Source organism: Pseudophryne corroboree, chromosome 5, assembly GCF_028390025.1.
Source record: "Pseudophryne corroboree isolate aPseCor3 chromosome 5, aPseCor3.hap2, whole genome shotgun sequence".
Taxonomy (NCBI): domain Eukaryota; kingdom Metazoa; phylum Chordata; class Amphibia; order Anura; family Myobatrachidae; genus Pseudophryne; species Pseudophryne corroboree.
This window is the reverse complement of record NC_086448.1, coordinates 844,063,841-844,088,526: the sequence shown is the minus strand read 5'-3', so window position 1 is coordinate 844,088,526 and position 24,686 is coordinate 844,063,841. Positions and strand designations below refer to the sequence as shown.

The 24,686-nt window shown below is 46.7% G+C and overlaps 1 pseudogene; it reads right to left on the bottom strand.

Moving 5' to 3' along the window:
- Positions 1-24,686, bottom strand: part of LOC134928676 (autophagy-related protein 9A-like) — a 179,556-nt pseudogene that overhangs the window by 8,575 nt on the left and 146,295 nt on the right.

Genomic DNA, 24,686 nt, shown 5'->3' with positions numbered 1-24,686 from the left:
CCTCATGCATGTAATTGGCACGTATACTCACCTCATGCATGTAAATGGCATGTATGCTCACCTCATGCATGTAAATGGCACGTATCCTCACCTCTTGCATGTAAATGGCATGTATGCTCACCTCGTGTATGTAAATGGCATGTATGCTCACCTCATGCATGTAACTGGCATGTAGACTCACCTCATGCATGTAAATGGCATGTATGCACACCTCATGCATGTAAATGGCACGTAGACTCACCTCAAGCATGTAAATGGCATGTAGACTCACCACATGCATGTAAATGGCATGTAGACTCACCACATGCATGTAAATGGTATGTAGACTCACCTCATGCATGTAAATGGCATGTAGATTTACAACATGCATGTAAATGGTATGTAGACTCACCACATGCATGTATATGGCTTGTAGACTAACCTCATGCATGTAAATGGCATGTAGACTCACCACATGCATGTAAATGGCATGTAGACTCACCACATGCATGTAAATGGCATGTAGACTCACCTCATGCATGTAAATGGCATGTAGACTTACAACATGTATCTAAATGGTATGTAGACTCACCACATGCATGTACATGGCTTGTAGACTCACCTCATGCATGTAAATGGCATGTAGAATCACCACATGCATGTAAATAGCATGTAGACTCACCACACACATGTAAATGGCATGTGGACTCACCACATGCATGTAAATGGCATGTAGATTTACAACATGTATGTAAATGGTATGTAGACTCACCACATGCATGTATATGGCTTGTAGACTCACCTCATGCATGTAAATGGCATGTAGACTCACCACATGCATGTAAATGGCATGTAGACTCACCACATGCATGTAGACTCACCTCATGCATGTAAATGGCATGTAGACTCACATCATGCATGTAAATGGCATGTAGACTCACCACATGCATGTAAATGGCATGTAGACTCACATGTTTGTAAATGGCATGTAGACTCACCTCATGCATGTAAATGGCATGTAGACTCACATCGTGCATGTAAATGGCATGTAGAAGCACCACATGCATGTAAATGGCACGTATGCTCACCTCATGCATGTAAATGGCATGTAGACTCACCTCATGCATGTAAATGGCATGCAGACTCATCTCAGCAGACGCAAACTCTGAGGCCAGTAGAGAGGAACGAGAGACGCTCTGTATCTGGGAGTCACTCGGGGACATGGCGCTGAGAAAGAGAGACAGCGCATATTATATACATACAGGGTCCTGTTACTGATCAGTAAGAGGCACATACTAGGACGGGGGGATAGGACACTGGAGGACATGGTGTGATATAGAGAGACAGCGCATATTATACACATACAGGGCCCTGTTACTGATCAGTAAGAGGCACATACTAGGATGGGGGGATAGGACACTGGAGGACATGGTGTGATATAGAGAGACAGCGCATATTATACACATACAGGGTCCTGTTACTGATCAGTAAGAGGCATATACTAGGACGGGGGGATAGGACACTGGAGGACATGGTGTGATATAGAGACAGCGCATATTATACACATACAGGGTCCTGTTACTGATCAGTAAGAGGCATATACTAGGACGGGGGGGATAGGATACTGGGGTACATGGTGTGATATAGAGAGACAGCACATATTATACACATACAGGGTCCTGTTACTGATTAGTAAGAGACACATACTAGGACGGGGGGGGATAGGACACTGGAGGACATGGTGTGATATAGAGAGACAGCGCATATTATACACATACAGGACCCTGTTACTGATTAGTAAGAGGCATGTACTAGGACAGGGGGATAGGACACTGGAGGACATGGTGTGATATAGAGAGACAGCACATATTATACACATACAGGGTCCTGTTACTGATCAGTAAGAGGCACATACTAGGACGGGGGGATAGGACACTGGAGGACATGGTGTGATATAGAGACAGCGCATATTATACACATACAGGGTCCCTGTTACTGATCAGTAAGAGGCACATACTAGGACGGGGGGATAGGATACTGGAGGACATGGTGTGATATAGAGAGACAGCGCATATTATACACATACAGGGTCCTGTTACTGATCAGTAAGAGGCACATACTAGGACGGGGGGATAGGACACTGGAGGACATGGTGTGATATAGAGAGACAGCACATATTATACACATACAGGGTCCTGTTACTGATCAGTAAGAGGCACATACTAGGACGGGGGGATAGGACACTGGAGGACATGGTGTGATATAGAGACAGCGCATATTATACACATACAGGATCCTGTTACTGATCAGTAAGAGGCACATACTAGGACGGGGGGATAGGACACTGGAGGACATGGTGTGATATAGAGACAGCGCATATTATACACATACAGGGTCCTGTTACTGATCAGTAAGAGGCACATACTAGGACGGGGGGATAGGACACTGGAGGACATGGTGTGATATAGAGACAGCGCATATTTTACACATACAGGATCCTGTTACTGATCAGTAAGAGGCATATACTAGGACGGGGGGTTCGGACACTGGGGGACATGGTGTGATATAGAGACAGCGCATATTATACACATACAGGGTCCTGTTACTGATCAGTAAGAGGCATATACTAGGACGGGGGGGATAGGACACTGGAGGACATGTTGTGATATAGAGAGACAGCGCATATTATACACATACAGGGTCCTGTAATTGATCAGTAAGAGGCACATACTAGGAAGGGGGGATAGGACACTGGAGGACATGGTGTGATATAGAGAGACAGCGCATATTATACACATACAGGGTCCTGTAATTGATCAGTAAGAGGCACATACTAGGAAGGGGGGATAGGACACTGGAGGACATGGTGTGATATAGAGAGACAGCGCATATTATACACATACAGGACCCTGTTACTGATCAGTAAGAGGCACATACTAGGACGGGGGGATAGGACACTGGAGGACACGGTGTGATATAGAGAGACAGCACATATTATACACATACAGGGTCCTGTTACTGATCAGTAAGAGGCATGTACTAGGACGGGGGGGATAGGACACTGGAGGACATGGTGTGATATAGAGAGACAGCGCATATTATACACATACAGGGTCCTGTAATTGATCAGTAAGAGGCACATACTAGGAAGGGGGGATAGGACACTGGAGGACATGGTGTGATATAGAGAGACAGCGCATATTATACACATACAGGGTCCTGTAATTGATCAGTAAGAGGCACATACTAGGAAGGGGGGATAGGACACTGGAGGACATGGTGTGATATAGAGAGACAGCGCATATTATACACATACAGGACCCTGTTACTGATCAGTAAGAGGCACATACTAGGACGGGGGGATAGGACACTGGAGGACACGGTGTGATATAGAGAGACAGCACATATTATACACATACAGGGTCCTGTTACTGATCAGTAAGAGGCATGTACTAGGACGGGGGGGATAGGACACTGGAGGACATGGTGTGATATAGAGAGACAGCGCATATTATACACATACAGGGTCCTGTTACTGATCAGTAAGAGGCACATACTAGGACGGGGGGATAGGACACTGGAGGACATGGTGTGATATAGAGAGACAGCACATATTATACACATACAGGACCCTGTTACTGATCAGTAAGAGGCACATACTAGGACGGGGGGGATAGGATACTGGGGTACATGGTGTGATATAGAGAGACAGCGCATATTATACACATACAGGGTCCTGTTACTGATCAGTAAGAGGCACATACTAGGACGGGGGGATAGGACACTGGAGGACATGGTGTGATATAGAGAGACAGCGCATATTATACACATACAGGACCATGTTACTGATCAGTAAGAGGCATATACTAGGACGGGGGGATAGGACACTGGAGGACATGGTGTGATATAGAGAGACAGCGCATATTATACACATACAGGGCCCTGTTACTGATCAGTAAGAGGCACATACTAGGACGGGGGATAGGACACTGGAGGACATGGTGTGATATAGAGAGACAGCACATATTATACACATACAGGGCCCTGTTACTGATCAGTAAGAGGCACATACTAGGACGGGGGATAGGACACTGGAGGACATGGTGTGATATAGAGACAGCGCATATTATACACATACAGGGCCCTGTTACTGATCAGTAAGAGGCATATACTAGGACGGGGGGATAGGACACTGGAGGACATAGTGTGATATAGAGAGACAGCGCATATTATACACATACAGGATCCTGTTACTGATCAGTAAGAGGCACATACTAGGCTGGGGGGATAGGACACTGGAGGACATGGTGTGATATAGAGACAGCGCATATTATACACATACAGGGCCCCTGTTACTGATCAGTAAGAGGCACATACTAGGCTGGGGGGATAGGACACTGGAGGACATGGTGTGATATAGAGAGACAGCACATATTATACACATACAGGGTCCTGTTACTGATCAGTAAGAGGCACATACTAGGACGGGGGGATAGGACACTAGAGGACATGGTGTGATATAGAGACAGCGCATATTATACACATACAGGGCCCCTGTTACTGATCAGTAAGAGGCACATACTAGGCTGGGGGGATAGGACACTGGAGGACATGGTGTGATATAGAGAGACAGCACATATTATACACATACAGGGTCCTGTTACTGATCAGTAAGAGGCACATACTAGGCTGGGGGGATAGGACACTGGAGGACATGGTGTGATATAGAGAGACAGCACATATTATACACATACAGGGTCCTGTTACTGATCAGTAAGAGGCACATACTAGGCTGGGGGGATAGGACACTGGAGGACATGGTGTGATATAGAGAGACAGCGCATATTATACACATACAGGGTGCATGTTACTGATCAGTAAGAGACACAAACTAGGACGGGGGATAGGACACTGGAGGACATGGTGTGATATAGAGAGACAGCGCATATTATACACATACAGGGTCCTGTTACTGATCAGTAAGAGGCACATACTAGGACGGGGGGATAGGACACTGGAGGACATGGTGTGATATAGAGAGACAGCGCATATTTTACACATACAGGGTCCTGTTACTGATCAGTAAGAGGCACATACTAGGACGGGGGGATAGGACACTGGAGGACATGGTGTGATATAGAGAGACAGCGCATATTATACACATACAGGGTCCTGTTACTGATCAGTAAGAGGCACATACTAGGACGGGGGGATAGGACACTGGAGGACATGGTGTGATAGAGAGAGACAGCGCATATTTTACACATACAGGGTCCTGTTACTGATCAGTAAGAGGCACATACTAGGACGGGGGGATAGGACACTGGAGGACATGGTGTGATATAGAGAGACAGCGCATATTATACACATACAGGGTCCCTGTTACTGATCAGTAAGAGGCACATACTAGGACGGGGGGATAGGACACTGGAGGACATAGTGTGATATAGAGAGACAGCGCATATTATACACATACAGGGTCCCTGTTACTGATCAGTAAGAGGCACATACTAGGACGGGGGGATAGGACACTGGAGGACATGGTGTGATATAGAGAGACAGCACATATTATACACACACAGGGACCCTGTTACTGATCAGTAAGAGGCGCATACTAGGACGGGGGGATAGGACACTGGAGGACATGGTGTGATATAGAGAGACAGCGCATATTATACACATACAGGGCCCTGTTACTGATCAGTAAGAGACACATACTAGGACGGGGGGATAGGACACTGGAGGACATGGTGTGATATAGAGAGAAAGCGCATATTATACACATACAGGACCCTGTTACTGATCAGTAAGAGGCACATACTAGGACGGGGGGATAGGACACTAGAGGACATGGTGTGATATAGAGAGACAGCGCATATTATACACATACAGGGTGCATGTTACTGATCAGTAAGAGACACAAACTAGGATGGGGGGATAGGACACTGGAGGACATGGTGTTATATAGAGAGACAGCGCATATTATACACATACATGGTCCCTGTTACTGATCAGTAAGAGGCACATACTAGGACGGGGGAATAGGACACTGGAGGACATGGTGTGATATAGAGAGACAGCGCATATTATACACATACAGGGCCCTGTTACTGATCAGTAAGAGGCATATACTAGGACGGGGGGATAGGACACTGGAGGACATGGTGTGATATAGAGAGACAGCGCATATTAGACACATACAGGGTCCTGTTACTGATCAGTAACAGGCACTTACTAGGACGGGGGGATAGGACACTGGAGGACATGGTGTGATATAGAGAGACAGCGCATATTATACACATACAGGGTCCTGTTACTGATCAGTAAGAGGCACATACTAGGACGGGGGGATAGGACACTGGAGGACATGGTGTGATATAGAGAAACAGCGCATATTATACACATACAGGACCCTGTTACTGATCAGTAAGAGGCACATACTAGGACGGGGGGATAGGACACTGGAGGACATGGTGTGATATAGAGAGACAGCGCATATTATACACATACAGGGTCCTGTTACTGATCAGTAAGAGGCACATACTAGGAGGGGGATAGGACACTGGAGGACATGGTGTGATATAGAGAGAAATCACATATTATACGCATACAGGGCCCTGTTACTGATCAGTAAAAGGCATGTACTAGGACGGGGGGATAGGACACTGGAGGACATGGTGTGATATAGAGATACAGCACATAATATAAACATACAGGGACCCTGTTACTGATCAGTAAGAGGCACATACTAGGACGGGGGGATAGCACACTGGAGGACATGGTGTGATATAGAGAGACAGCGCATATTATACACATACAGGGTCCCTGTTACTGATCAGTTAGAGGCACATACTAGGACGGGGGGATAGGACACTGGGGGACATGGTGTGATATAGAGAGACAGCACATATTATACACATACAGGGTCCTGTTACTGATCAGTAAGAGGCACATACTAGGACGGGGGGATAGGACACTGGAGGACATGGTGTGATATAGAGAGACAGCGCATATTATACACATACAGGGCCCTGTTACTGATCAGTAAGAGGCACATATTAGGACGGGGGGATAGAACACTGGAGGACATGGTGTTATATAGGGAGACAGCGCATATTATACACATACAGGGTCCCTGTTACTGATCAGTTAGAGGCATATACTAGGACGGGGGGATAGGACACTGGAGGACATGGTGCGATATAGAGAGACAGCGCATATTATACACATACAGGGTCCTGTTACTGATCAGTAAGAGACACATACTAGGACGGGGGGATAGGACACTGGAGGACATGGTGTGATATAGAGAGACAGCGCATATTATACACATACAGGGTCCTGTTACTGATCAGTAAGAGACACATACTAGGACGGGGGGATAGGACACTGGAGGACATGGTGTGATATAGAGAGACAGCGCATATTATACACATACAGGGTCCCTGTTACTGATCAGTAAGAGGCACATACTAGGACCAGGGAATAGGACACTGGAGGAAATGGTGTGATATAGAGAGACAGCGCATATTATACACACACAGGGTCCTGTTACTGATCTGTAAGAGTCACTTACTAGGACGGGGGAATAGGACACTGGAGGACATGGTGTGATATAGAGACAGCGCATATTATACACATACAGGGCCCTGTTACTGATCAGTAAGAGGCATATACTAGGACGGGGGGATAGGACACTGGAGGACATGGTGTGATATAGAGAGACAGCGCATATTATACACATACAGGATCCTGTTACTGATCAGTAAGCGGCAAATATTAGGACGGGGGGATAGGACACTGGAGGACATGGTGTGATATAGAGACAGCGCATATTATACACACACAGGGACCCTGTTACTGATCAGTAAGAGGCACATACTAGGACGGGGGGATAGGACAGTGGAGGACATGGTGTGATATAGAGAGACAGCGCATATTATACACATACAGGACCCTGTTACTGATCAGTAATAGGCACATACTAGGACGGGGGGGATAGGACACTGGAGGACATGGTGTGATATAGAGAGACAGCGCATATTATACACATACAGAGTCCTGTTACTGATCAGTAAGAGGCACATACTAGGACGGGGGGATAGGACACTGGAGGACATGGTGTGATATAGAGAGACAGCGCATATTATACACATACAGGACCCTGTTACTGATCAGTAAGAGGCACATACTAGGACGGGGGGATAGGACACTGGAGGACATGGTGTGATATAGAGAGACAGCGCATATTATACACATACAGGATCCTGTTACTGATCAGTAAGAGGCACATACTAGGACGGGGGGATAGGACACTGGAGGACATGGTGTGATTTAGAGAAACAGCGCATATTATACACATACAGGATCCTGTTACTGATCAGTAAGAGGCACATACTAGGACGGGGGGATAGGACACTGGAGGACATGGTGTGATATAGAGACAGCGCATATTATACACATACAGGGTCCCTGTTACTGATCAGTAAGAGGCACATACTAGGACGGGGGGATAGGACACTGGAGGACATGGTGTGATAGAGAGACAGCGCATATTATACACATACAGGATCCTGTTACTGATCAGTAAGAGACACATACTAGGACGGGGGAATAGGACACTGGAGGACATGGTGTGAGAGAGACAGCGCATATTATACACATACAGGATCCTGTTACTGATCAGTAAGAGGCACATACTAGGACGGGGGAATAGGACACTGGAGGACATGGTGTGATATAGAGACAGCACATATTATACACATACCGGGTCCCTGTTACTGATCAGGAAGAGGCACATACTAGGACGGGGGGATAGGACACTGGAGGACATGGTGTGATATAGAGAGACAGCGCATATTATACACATACAGGGTCCCTGTTACTGATCAGTAAGAGGCACATACTAGGACCGGGGGATAGGACACTGGAGGACATGGTGTGATATAGAGAAACAGCACATATTATACACATACAGGATCCTGTTACTGATCAGTAAGAGGCACATACTAGGACGGGGGGATAGGACACTGGAGGACATAGTGTGATATAGAGAGACAGCGCATATTATACACATACAGGGTCCTGTTACTGATCAGTAAGAGGCATATACTAGGACGGGGGGATAGGACACTGGAGGACATGGTGTGATATAGAGAAACAGCACATATTATACACATACAGGGTCCCTGTTACTGATCAGATAGAGGCACATACTAGGACGGGGGGGATAGGACACTGGAGGACATGGTGTGATATAGAGAGACAGCGCATATTATACACATACAGGGTCCTGTTACTGATCAGTAAGAGGCACAGACTAGGACGGGGGGATAGGACACTGGAGGACACGGTGTGATATAGAGAGACAGCGCATATTATACATATACAGGGTCCTGTTAGTGATCAGTAAGAGGCACATACTAGTGGACGGGGGGATAGGACACTGGAGGACATGGTGTTATATAGAGACAGCGCATATTATACACATACAGGGTCCTGTTACTGATCAGTAAGAGGCACATACTAGGACGGGGGGATAGGACACTGGAGGACATGGTGTGATATAGAGACAGCGCATATTATACACACACAGGGACCCTGTTACTGATCAGTAAGAGGCACATACTAGGACGGGGGGATAGGACAGTGGAGGACATGGTGTGATATAGAGACAGCGCATATTATAAACATACAGGATCCTGTTACTGATCAGTAAGAGGCACATACTAGGACGGGGGGATAGGACACTAGAGAACATGGTGTGATATAGAGAGACAGCGCATATTATACACATACAGGGTCCTGTTACTGATCAGTAAGAGGCACATACTAGGCCGGGGGGATAGGACACTGGAGGACATGGTGTGATATAGAGAGACAGCACATATTATACACATACAGGGTCCTGTTACTGATCAGTAAGAGGCACATACTAGGACGGGGGGATAGGACACTGGAGGACATGGTGTGATATAGAGAGACAGCGCATATTATACACATACAGGGTCCTGTTACTGATCAGTAAGAGGCACATACTAGGACGGGGGATAGGACACTGGAGGACATGGTGTGATATAGAGAGACAGCGCATATTATACACATACAGGGTCCTGTTACTGATCAGTAAGAGGCACATACTAGGACGGGGGATAGGACACTGGAGGACATGGTGTGATATAGAGAGACAGCACATATTATACACATACAGGACCCTGTTACTGATCAGTAAGAGGCACATACTAGGACGGGGGGGATAGGACACTGGAGGACATGGTGTGATATAGAGAGACAGCGCATATTATACACATACAGGGTCCTGTTACTGATCAGTAAGAGGCACATACTAGGACGGGGGGATAGGACACTGGAGGACATGGTGTGATATAGAGAGACAGCGCATATTATACACATACAGGACCCTGTTACTGATCAGTAAGAGGCACATACTAGGACGGGGGAATAGGACACTGGAGGACATGGTGTGATATAGAGACAGCACATATTATACACATACCGGGTCCCTGTTACTGATCAGGAAGAGGCACATACTAGGACGGGGGGATAGGACACTGGAGGACATGGTGTGATAGAGAGACAGCGCATATTATACACATACAGGGTCCTGTTACTGATCAGTAAGAGGCATGTACTAGGACGGGGGGATAGGACACTGGAGGACATGGTGTGATAGAGAGACAGCGCATATTATACACATACAGGATCCTGTTACTGATCAGTAAGAGACACATACTAGGACGGGGGGATAGGACACTGGAGGACATGGTGTGATATAGAGAGACAGCGCATATTATACACATACAGGGTCCCTGTTACTGATCAGTAAGAGGCACATACTAGGACGGGGGGGATAGGACACTGGAGGACATGGTGTGATATAGAGAGACAGCGCATATTATACACATACAGGGTCCTGTTAGTGATCAGTAAGAGGCACATACTAGGACGGGGGGATAGGACACTGGAGGACACGGTGTGATATAGAGAGACAGCGCATATTATACACATACAGGGTCCTGTTAGTGATCAGTAAGAGGCACATACTAGTGGACGGGGGGATAGGACACTGGAGGACATGGTGTGATATAGAGAGACAGCGCATATTATACACATACAGGGTCCCTGTTACTGATCAGTAAGAGGCACATACTAGGACAGGGGGATAGGACACTGGAGGACATGGTGTGATATAGAGAGACAGCGCATATTATACACATACAGGGTCCTGTTACTGATCAGTAAGAGGCACATACTAGGACGGGGGGATAGGACACTGGAGGACATGGTGTGATATAGAGAGACAGCGCATATTATACACATACAGGGTCCTGTTACTGATCAGTAAGAGGCACATACTAGGACGGGGGGATAGGACACTGGAGGACATGGTGTGATATAGAGAGACAGCGCATATTATACACATACAGGCCCCTGTTACTGATCAGTAAGAGGAACATACTAGGACGGGGGATAGGACACTGGAGGACATGGTGTGATATAGAGAGACAGCGCATATTATACACACACAGGGACCCTGTTACTGATCAGTAAGAGACACATACTAGGAAGGGGGGATAGGACACTGGAGGACATGGTGTGATATAGAGAGACAGCGCATATTATACACATACAGGGTCCTGTTACTGATCAGTAAGAGGCACATACTAGGACGGGGGGATAGGACACTGGAGGACATGGTGTTATATAGAGACAGCGCATATTATACACATACAGGGTCCTGTTACTGATCAGTAAGAGGCACATACTAGGACGGGGGGATAGGACACTGGAGGACATGGTGTGATATAGAGAGACAGCACATATTATACACATACAGGATCCTGTTACTGATCAGTAAGAGGCACATACTAGGACGGGGGGATAGGACACTGGAGGACATGGTGTGATATAGAGAGACAGCACAAATTATACACATACAGGATCCTGTTACTGATCAGTAAGAGGCACATACTAGGACGGGGGGATAGGACACTGGAGGACATGGTGTGATATAGAGAGACAGCGCATATTATATACATACAGGGTCCTGTTACTGATCAGTAAGAGGCACATACTAGGACGGGGGGATAGGACACTAGAGGACATGGTGTGATATAGAGAGACAGCGCATATTATACACATACAGGATCCTGTTACTGATCAGTAAGAGGCACATACTAGGACAGGGGGATAGGACACTGGAGGACATGGTGTGATATAGAGAGACAGCACATATTATACACATACAGGGTCCTGTTACTGATCAGTAAGAGGCAAATACTAGGACGGGGGGATAGGACACTGGAGGACATGGTGTGATATAGAGAGACAGCGCATATTATACACATACAGGACCCTGTTACTGATCAGTAAGAGGCACATACTAGGACGGGGGATAGGACACTGGAGGACATGGTGTGATATAGAGAGACAGCGCATATTATACACACACAGGGACCCTGTTACTGATCAGTAAGAGGCACATACTAGGACGGGGGGATAGGACACTGGAGGACATGGTGTGATATAGAGAGACAGCGCATATTATACACATACAGGGTCCCTGTTACTGATCAGTAAGAGGCATATACTAGGACGGGGGGATAGGACACTGGAGGACATGGTGTTATATAGAGAGACAGCGCATATTATACACATACAGGGTCCTTGTTACTGATCAGTAAGAGGCACATACTAGGAGCGGGGAATAGGACACTGGAGGACATGGTGTGATATAGAGAGACAGCGCATATTATACACATACAGGGTCCCTGTTACTGATCAGTAAGAGGCATGTACTAGGACGGGGGGATAGGACACTGGAGGACATGGTGTGATATAGAGAGACAGCGCATATTATACACATACAGGATCCTGTTACTGATCAGTAAGAGGCACATACTAGGACGGGGGAATAGGACACTGGAGGACATGGTGTGATATAGAGAGACAGCGCATATTATACACATACATGGCCCTGTTACTGATCAGTAACAGGCACTTACTAGGACGGGGGGATAGGACACTGGAGGACATGGTGTGATATAGAGAGACAGCGCATATTATACACATACAGGGTCCTGTTACTGATCAGTAAGAGGCACATACTAGGCCGGGGGGATAGGACACTGGAGGACATGGTGTGATATAGAGAAACAGCGCATATTATACACATACAGGACCCTGTTACTGATCAGTAAGAGGCACATACTAGGAGGGGGATAGGACACTGGAGGACATGGTGTGATATAGAGAGAAATCACATATTATACGCATACAGGGCCCTGTTACTGATCAGTAAAAGGCATGTACTAGGACGGGGGGATAGGACACTGGAGGACATGGTGTGATATAGAGAGACAGCGCATATTATACACATACAGGGCCCTGTTACTGATCAGTAAGAGGCACATATTAGGACGGGGGGATAGAACACTGGAGGACATGGTGTTATATAGGGAGACAGCGCATATTATACACATACAGGGTCCCTGTTACTGATCAGTTAGAGGCATATACTAGGACGGGGGGATAGGACACTGGAGGACATGGTGTGATATAGAGAGACAGCGCATATTATACACATACAGGGTCCCTGTTACTGATCAGTAAGAGGCACATACTAGGACGGGGGGATAGGACACTGGAGGACATGGTGTGATATAGAGATACAGCACATATTATACACATACAGGGTCCCTGTTACTGATCAGTAAGAGGCACATACTAGGACGGGGGGATAGGACACTGGAGGACATGGTGTGATATAGAGAGACAGCGCATATTATACACATACAGGGTCCTGTTACTGATCAGTAAGAGACACATACTAGGACGGGGGGATAGGACACTGGAGGACATGGTGTGATATAGAGAGACAGCGCATATTATACACATACAGGGTCCTGTTACTGATCAGTAAGAGACACATACTAGGACGGGGGGATAGGACACTGGAGGACATGGTGTGATATAGAGAGACAGCGCATATTATACACATACAGGGTCCCTGTTACTGATCAGTAAGAGGCACATACTAGGACCAGGGAATAGGACACTGGAGGACATGGTGTGATATAGAGAGACAGCGCATATTATACACACACAGGGTCCTGTTACTGATCAGTAAGAGTCACTTACTAGGACGGGGGAATAGGACACTGGAGGACATGGTGTGATATAGAGACAGCGCATATTATACACATACAGGGCCCTGTTACTGATCAGTAAGAGGCATATACTAGGACGGGGGGATAGGACACTGGAGGACATGGTGTGATTTAGAGACAGCGCATATTATAAACATACAGGATCCTGTTACTGATCAGTAAGCGGCAAATATTAGGACGGGGGGATAGGACACTGGAGGACATGGTGTGATATAGAGACAGCGCATATTATACACATACAGGGCCCTGTTACTGATCAGTAAGAGGCATATACTAGGACGGGGGGATAGGACAGTGGAGGACATGGTGTGATATAGAGACAGCGCATATTATAAACATACAGGATCCTGTTACTGATCAGTAAGAGGCACATACTAGGACGGGGGAATAGGACACTGGAGGACATGGTGTGATATAGAGACAGCACATATTATACACATACCGGGTCCCTGTTACTGATCAGGAAGAGGCACATACTAGGACGGGGGAATAGGACACTGGAGGACATGGTGTGATAGAGAGACAGCGCATATTATACACATACAGGATCCTGTTACTGATCAGTAAGAGACACATACTAGGACGGGGGGATAGGACACTGGAGGACATGGTGTGATATAGAGAGACAGCGCATATTATACACATACAGGGTCCTGTTACTGATCAGTAAGAGGCACATACTAGGACGGGGGGATAGAACACTGGAGGACATGGTGTGATATAGAGAGACAGCGCATATTATACACATACAGGGTCCTGTTACTGATCAGATAGAGGCACATACTAGGACCGGGGGATAGGACACTGGAGGACATGGTGTGATATAGAGAAACAGCACATATTATACACATACAGGATCCTGTTACTGATCAGTAAGAGGCACATACTAGGACGGGGGGGATAGGACACTGGAGGACATGGTGTGATATAGAGAGACAGCGCATATTATACACATACAGGGTCCTGTTACTGATCAGTAAGAGGCACATACTAGGACGGGGGGATAGGACACTGGAGGACATGGTGCGATATAGAGAGACAGCGCATATTATACACATACAGGGTCCTGTTAGTGATCAGTAAGAGGCACATACTAGTGGACGGGGGGATAGGACACTGGAGGACATGGTGTGATATAGAGATACAGCGCATATTATACACATACAGGGTCCTGTTACTGATCAGTAAGAGGCACATACTAGGACAGGGGGATAGGACACTGGAGGACATGGTGTGATATAGAGACAGCGCATATTATACACATACAGGGCCCTGTTACTGATCAGTAAGAGGCATATACTAGGACGGGGGGATAGGACACTGGAGGACATGGTGTGATATAGAGAGACAGCACATATTATACACATACAGGGTCCTGTTACTGATCAGTAAGAGGCACATACTAGGACGGGGGGATAGGACACTGGAGGACATAGTGTGATATAGAGAGACAGCGCATATTATACACATACAGGATCCTGTTACTGATCAGTAAGAGGCACATACTAGGACGGGGGGATAGGACACTGGAGGACATGGTGTGATATAGAGAGACAGCGCATATTATATACATACAGGGCCCTGTTACTGATCAGTAAGAGGCACATACTAGGACGGGGGAATAGGACACTGGAGGACATGGTGTTATATAGAGACAGCACATATTATACACATACAGGACCCTGTTACTGATCAGTAAGAGGCACATACTAGGCCGGGGGGATAGGACACTGGAGGACATGGTGTGATATAGAGAAACAGCGCATATTATACACATACAGGACCCTGTTACTGATCAGTAAGAGGCACATACTAGGAGGGGGATAGGACACTGGAGGACATGGTGTGATATAGAGAGAAATCACATATTATACGCATACAGGGCCCTGTTACTGATCAGTAAGAGGCACATACTAGGCCGGGGGGATAGGACACTGGAGGACATGGTGTGATATAGAGAAACAGCGCATATTATACACATACAGGACCCTGTTACTGATCAGTAAGAGGCACATACTAGGAGGGGGATAGGACACTGGAGGACATGGTGTGATATAGAGAGACAGCGCATATTATACACATACAGGATCCTGTTACTGATCAGTAACAGGCACTTACTAGGACGGGGGGATAGGACACTGGAGGACATGGTGTGATATAGAGAGACAGCGCATATTATATACATACAGGGCCCTGTTACTGATCAGTAAGAGGCACATACTAGGACGGGGGAATAGGACACTGGAGGACATGGTGATATATAGAGACAGCACATATTATACACATACAGGACCCTGTTACTGATCAGTAAGAGGCACATATTAGGACGGGGGGATAGGACACTGGAGGACATGGTGTGATATAGAGAGACAGCGCATATTATACACATACAGGGTCCTGTTACTGATCAGTAAGAGGCACATACTAGGCCGGGGGGATAGGACACTGGAGGACATGGTGTGATATAGAGAAACAGCGCATATTATACACATACAGGACCCTGTTACTGATCAGTAAGAGGCACATACTAGGAGGGGGATAGGACACTGGAGGACATGGTGTGATATAGAGAGAAATCACATATTATACGCATACAGGGCCCTGTTACTGATCAGTAAAAGGCATGTACTAGGACGGGGGGATAGGACACTGGAGGACATGGTGTGATATAGAGATACAGCACATAATATAAACATACAGGGACCCTGTTACTGATCAGTAAGAGGCACATACTAGGACGGGGGGATAGCACACTGGAGGACATGGTGTTATATAGGGAGACAGCGCATATTATACACATACAGGGTCCCTGTTACTGATCAGTTAGAGGCATATACTAGGACGGGGGGATAGGACACTGGAGGACATGGTGTGATATAGAGAGACAGCGCATATTATACACATACAGGGCCCTGTTACTGATCAGTAAGAGGCACATATTAGGACGGGGGGATAGAACACTGGAGGACATGGTGTTATATAGGGAGACAGCGCATATTATACACATACAGGGTCCCTGTTACTGATCAGTTAGAGGCATATACTAGGACGGGGGGATAGGACACTGGAGGACATGGTGTGATATAGAGAGACAGCGCATATTATACACATGCAGGGTCCTGTTACTGATCAGTAAGAGACACATACTAGGACGGGGGGATAGGACACTGGAGGACATGGTGTGATATAGAGAGACAGCGCATATTATACACATACAGGGTCCTGTTACTGATCAGTAAGAGACACATACTAGGACGGGGGGATAGGACACTGGAGGACATGGTGTGATATAGAGAGACAGCGCATATTATACACATACAGGGTCCCTGTTACTGATCAGTAAGAGGCACATACTAGGACCAGGGAATAGGACACTGGAGGACATGGTGTGATATAGAGACAGCGCATATTATACACATACAGGGTCCCTGTTACTTATCAGTAAGAGGCATATACTAGGACGGGGGGTTCGGACACTGGGGGACATGGTGTGATATAGAGACAGCGCATATTATACACATACAGGGTCCTGTTACTGATCAGTAAGAGGCATATACTAGGACGGGGGGGATAGGACACTGGAGGACATGGTGTGATATAGAGAGACAGCGCATATTATACACATACAGGGTCCTGTAATTGATCAGTAAGAGGCACATACTAGGAAGGGGGGATAGGACACTGGAGGACATGGTGTGATATAGAGAGACAGCGCATATTATACACATACAGGGTCCTGTAATTGATCAGTAAGAGGCACATACTAGGAAGGGGGGATAGGACACTGGAGGACATGGTGTGATATAGAGAGACAGCACATATTATACACATACAGGGTCCTGTTACTGATCAGTAAGAGGCACATACTAGGACGGGGGGATAGGACACTGGAGGACACGGTGTGATATAGAGAGACAGCACATATTATACACATACAGGGTCCTGTTACTGATCAGTAAGAGGCATGTACTAGGACGGGGGGGATAGGACACTGGAGGACATGGTGTGATATAGAGAGACAGCGCATATTATACACATACAGGGTCCTGTAATTGATCAGTAAGAGGCACATACTAGGAAGGGGGGATAGGACACTGGAGGACATGGTGTGATATAGAGAGACAGCGCATATTATACACATACAGGGTCCTGTAATTGATCAGTAAGAGGCACATACTAGGAAGGGGGGATAGGACACTGGAGGACATGGTGTGATATAGAGACAGCGCATATTATACACATACAGGGCCCTGTTACTGATCAGTAAGAGGCATATACTAGGACGGGGGGGATAGGACACTGGAGGACATGGTGTGATTTAGAGAAACAGCGCATATTATACACATACAGGATCCTGTTACTGATCAGTAAGCGGCAAATATTAGGACGGGGGGATAGGACAGTGGAGGACATGGTGTGATATAGAGACAGCGCATATTATACACATACAGGGCCCTGTTACTGATCAGTAAGAGGCACATACTAGGACGGGGGGATAGGACACTAGAGAACATGGTGTGATATAGAGAGACAGCGCATATTATACACATACAGGACCCTGTTACTGATCAGTAAGAGGCACATACTAGGACGGGGGGGATAGGACACTGGAGAACATGGTGTGATATAGAGAGACAGCGCATATTAGACACATACAGGGTCCTGTTACTGATCAGTAAGAGGCACATACTAGGACGGGGGGATAGGACACTGGAGGACATGGTGTGATATAGAGAGACAGCGCATATTATACACATACAGGACCCTGTTACTGATCAGTAAGAGGCACATACTAGGACGGGGGGATAGGACACTGGAGGACATGGTGTGATATAGAGAGACAGCGCATATTATACACATACAGGACCCTGTTACTGATCAGTAAGAGGCACATACTAGGACGGGGGAATAGGACACTGGAGGACATGGTGTGATATAGAGACAGCACATATTATACACATACCGGGTCCCTGTTACTGATCAGGAAGAGGCACATACTAGGACGGGGGGATAGGACACTGGAGGACATGGTGTGATAGAGAGACAGCGCATATTATACACATACAGGATCCTGTTACTGATCAGTAAGAGACACATACTAGGACGGGGGGATAGGACACTGGAGGACATGGTGTGATATAGAGAGACAGCGCATATTATACACATACAGGGTCCTGTTACTGATCAGTAAGAGGCACATACTAGGACGGGGGGATAGGACACTGGAGAACATGGTGTGATATAGAGAGACAGCGCATATTATACACATACAGGGTCCTGTTAGTGATCAGTAAGAGGCACATACTAGGACGGGGGGATAGGACACTGGAGGACATGGTGTGATATAGAGAGACAGCGCATATTATACACATACAGGGTCCTGTTAGTGATCAGTAAGAGGCACATACTAGTGGACGGGGGGATAGGACACTGGAGGACATGGTGTTATATAGAGACAGCGCATATTATACACATACAGGGTCCTGTTACTGATCAGTAAGAGGCACATACTAGGACAGGGGGATAGGACACTGGAGGACATGGTGTGATATAGAGAGACAGCACATATTATACACATACAGGATCCTGTTACTGATCAGTAAGAGGCAAATACTAGGACGGGGGGATAGGACACTGGAGGACATGGTGTGATATAGAGAGACAGCGCATATTATATACATACAGGGTCCTGTTACTGATCAGTAAGAGGCACATACTAGGACGGGGGGATAGGACACTGGAGGACATGGTGTGATATAGAGAGACAGCGCATATTATACACATACAGGGTCCCTGTTACTGATCAGTAAGAGGCACATACTAGGACGGGGGGATAGGACACTAGAGGACATGGTGTGATATAGAGAGACAGCGCATATTATACACATACAGGGTCCCTGTTACTGATCAGTAAGAGGCACATACTAGGACGGGGGGATAGGACACTGGAGGACATGGTGTGATATAGAGACAGCACATATTATACACATACATGGTCCCTGTTACTGATCAGTAAGAGGCACATACTAGGACGGGGGGATAGGAAACTGGAGGACATGGTGTGATATAGAGAGACAGCGCATATTATACACATACAGGGTCCTGTTACTGATCAGTAAGAGGCACATACTAGGACGGGGGATAGGACACTGGAGGACATGGTGTGATATAGAGAGACAGCGCATATTATACACATACAGGGTCCTGTTACTGATCAGTAAGAGGCATATACTAGGACGGGGGGATAGGACACTGGAGGACATGGTGTGATATAGAGAGACAGCACATATTATACACATACAGGATCCTGTTACTGATCAGTAAGAGGCAAATACTAGGACGGGGGGATAGGACACTGGAGGACATGGTGTGATATAGAGAGACAGCGCATATTATACACATACAGGGTCCTGTTACTGATCAGTAAGAGGCACATACTAGGACGAGGGGATAGGACACTGGAGGACATGGTGTGATATAGAGAGACAGCGCATATTATACACATACAGGGTCCCTGTTACTGATCAGTAAGAGGCATATACTAGGACGGGGGGATAGGACACTGGAGGACATGGTGTGATATAGAGAGACAGCGCATATTATACACATACAGGGTCCTGTTACTGATCAGTAAGAGGCACATACTAGTGGATGGGGGGATAGGACACTGGAGGACATGGTGTGATATAGAGACAGCGCATATTATACACATACAGGGCCCTGTTACTGATCAGTAAGAGGCATATACTAGGACGGGGGGATAGGACACTGGAGGACATAGTGTGATATAGAGAGACAGCGCATATTATACACATACAGGGTCCTGTTACTGATCAGTAAGAGGCACATACTAGGCTGGGGGGATAGGACACTGGAGGACATGGTGTGATATAGAGAGACAGCGCATATTATACACATACAGGGTCCTGTTACTGATCAGTAACAGGCACATACTAGGACGGGGGGATAGGACACTGGAGGACATGGTGTGATATAGAGAGACAGCGCATATTATACACATACAGGGTCCTGTTACTGATCAGTAAGAGGCATGTACTAGGACGGGGGGATAGGACACTGGAGGACATGGTGTGATATAGAGAGACAGCACATATTATACACATACAGGGTCCTGTTACTGATCAGTAAGAGGCACATACTAGGACGGGGGGATAGGACACTGGAGGACATGGTGTGATATAGAGAGACAGCGCATATTATACACACACAGGGACCCTGTTACTGATCAGTAAGAGGCACATACTAGGACGGGGGGATAGGACACTGGAGGACATGGTGTTATATAGAGAGACAGCGCATATTATACACATACAGGGTCCCTGTTACTGATCAGTAAGAGGCACATACTAGGAGCGGGGAATAGGACACTGGAGGACATGGTGTGATATAGAGAGACAGCGCATATTATACACATACAGGGTCCCTGTTACTGATCAGTAAGAGGCATGTACTAGGACGGGGGGATAGGACACTGGAGGACATGGTGTGATATAGAGAGACAGCGCATATTATATACATACAGGGCCCTGTTACTGATCAGTAAGAGGCACATACTAGGACGGGGGGATAGGACACTGGAGGACATGGTGTGATATAGAGAGACAGCGCATATTATACACATACAGGGTCCTGTTACTGATCAGTAAGAGGCACATACTAGGACGGGGGGATAGGACACTGGAGGACATGGTGTGATATAGAGAGACAGCACATATTATACACATACAGGATCCTGTTACTGATCAGTAAGAGGCACATACTAGGACAGGGGGATAGGACACTGGAGGACATGGTGTGATATAGAGAGACAGCGCATATTATACACATACAGGGCCCTGTTACTGATCAGTAAGAGGCACATACTAGGACGGGGGGATAGGACACTGGAGGACATGGTGTGATATAGAGACAGCGCATATTATACACATACAGGGTCCTGTTACTGATCAGTAAGAGGCACATACTAGGACAGGGGGATAGGACACTGGAGGACATGGTGTGATATAGAGAGACAGCACATATTATACACATACAGGATCCTGTTACTGATCAGTAAGAGGCAAATACTAGGACGGGGGGATAGGACACTGGAGGACATGGTGTGATATAGAGAGACAGCACATATTATACACATACAGGATCCTGTTACTGATCAGTAAGAGGCAAATACTAGGACGGGGGGATAGGACACTGGAGGACATGGTGTGATATAGAGAGACAGCACATATTATACACATACAGGGTCCTGTTACTGATCAGTAAGAGGCACATACTAGGACGGGGGGATAGTACACTGGAGGACATGGTGTTATATAGAGAGACAGCGCATATTATACACATACAGGGCCCCTGTTACTGATCAGTAAGAGGCACATACTAGGCTGGGGGGATAGGACACTGGAGGACATAGTGTGATATAGAGACAGCGCATATTATACACATACAGGACCCTGTTACTGATCAGTAAGAGGCACATACTAGGACGAGGGGATAGGACACTGGAGGACATGGTGTGATATAGAGAAACAGCGCATATTATACACATACAGGGTCCTGTTACTGATCAGTAAGAGGCACATACTAGGCTGGGGGGATAGGACACTGGAGGACATGGTGTGATATAGAGAGACAGCGCATATTATACACATACAGGGTCCTGTTACTGATCAGTAACAGGCACATACTAGGACGGGGGGATAGGACACTGGAGGACATGGTGTGATATAGAGAGACAGCGCATATTATACACATACAGGGTCCTGTTACTGATCAGTAAGAGGCATGTACTAGGACGGGGGGATAGGACACTGGAGGACATGGTGTGATATAGAGAGACAGCACATATTATACACATACAGGGTCCTGTTACTGATCAGTAAGAGGCACATACTAGGACGGGGGGATAGGACACTGGAGGACATGGTGTGATATAGAGAGACAGCACATATTATACACATACAGGGTCCTGTTACTGATCAGTAAGAGGCACATACTAGGACAGGGGGATAGGACACTGGAGGACATGGTGTGATATAGAGAGACAGCGCATATTATACACATACAGGGCCCTGTTACTGATCAGTAAGAGGCACATACTAGGACGGGGGGATAGGACACTGGAGGACATGGTGTGATATAGAGAGACAGCGCATATTATACACATACAGGGTCCTGTTACTGATCAGTAAGAGGCACATACTAGGACGGGGGGATAGGACACTGGAGGACATGGTGTGATATAGAGAGACAGCGCATATTATACACATACAGGGTCCCTGTTACTGATCAGTAAGAGGCACATACTAGGACGGGGGGATAGGACACTGGAGGACATGGTGTGATATAGAGAGACAGCACATATTATACACATACAGGGACCCTGTTACTGATCAGTAAGAGGCACATACTAGGACGGGGGGATAGGACACTGGAGGACATGGTGTTATATAGAGAGACAGCGCATATTATACACATACAGGGTCCCTGTTACTGATCAGTAAGAGGCACATACTAGGAGCGGGGGATAGGACACTGGAGGACATGGTGTGATATAGAGAGACAGCGCATATTATACACATACAGGATCCTGTTACTGATCAGTAAGAGGCACATACTAGGAAGGGGAGGATAGGACACTGGAGGACATGGTGTTATATAGAGAGACAGCGCATATTATACACATACAGGATCCTGTTACTGATCAGTAAGAGGCACATACTAGGACGGGGGGATAGGACACTGGAGGACATGGTGTGATATAGAGAGACAGCGCATATTATACACATACAGGGTCCTGTTACTGATCAGTAAGAGGCACATACTAGGACGGGGGGATAGGACACTGGAGGACATGGTGTGATATAGAGAGACAGCGCATATTATACACATACAGGGCCCTGTTACTGATCAGTAAGAGGCACATACTAGGACGGGGGATAGGACACTGGAGGACATGGTGTGATATAGAGAGACAGCGCATATTATACACATACAGGGTCCCTGTTACTGATCAGTAAGAGGCACATACTAGGACGGGGGGGATAGGACACTGGAGGACATGGTGTGATATAGAGAGACAGCGCATATTATATACATACAGGGCCCTGTTACTGATCAGTAAGAGGCACATACTAGGACGGGGGGGATAGGACACTGGAGGACATGGTGTGATATAGAGAGACAGCGCATATTATACACATACAGGGTCCCTGTTACTGATCAGTAAGAGGCACATACTAGGACGGGGGGATAGGACACTGGAGGACATGGTGTGATATAGAGAGACAGCGCATATTATACACATACAGGGTCCTGTTACTGATCAGTAAGAGGCACATACTAGGACGGGGGGATAGGACACTGGAGGACATGGTGTGATATAGAGAGACAGCGCATATTATACACATACAGGGTCCCTGTTACTGATCAGTAAGAGGCACATACTAGGACGGGGGGATAGGACACTGGAGGACATGGTGTGATATAGAGAGACAGCGC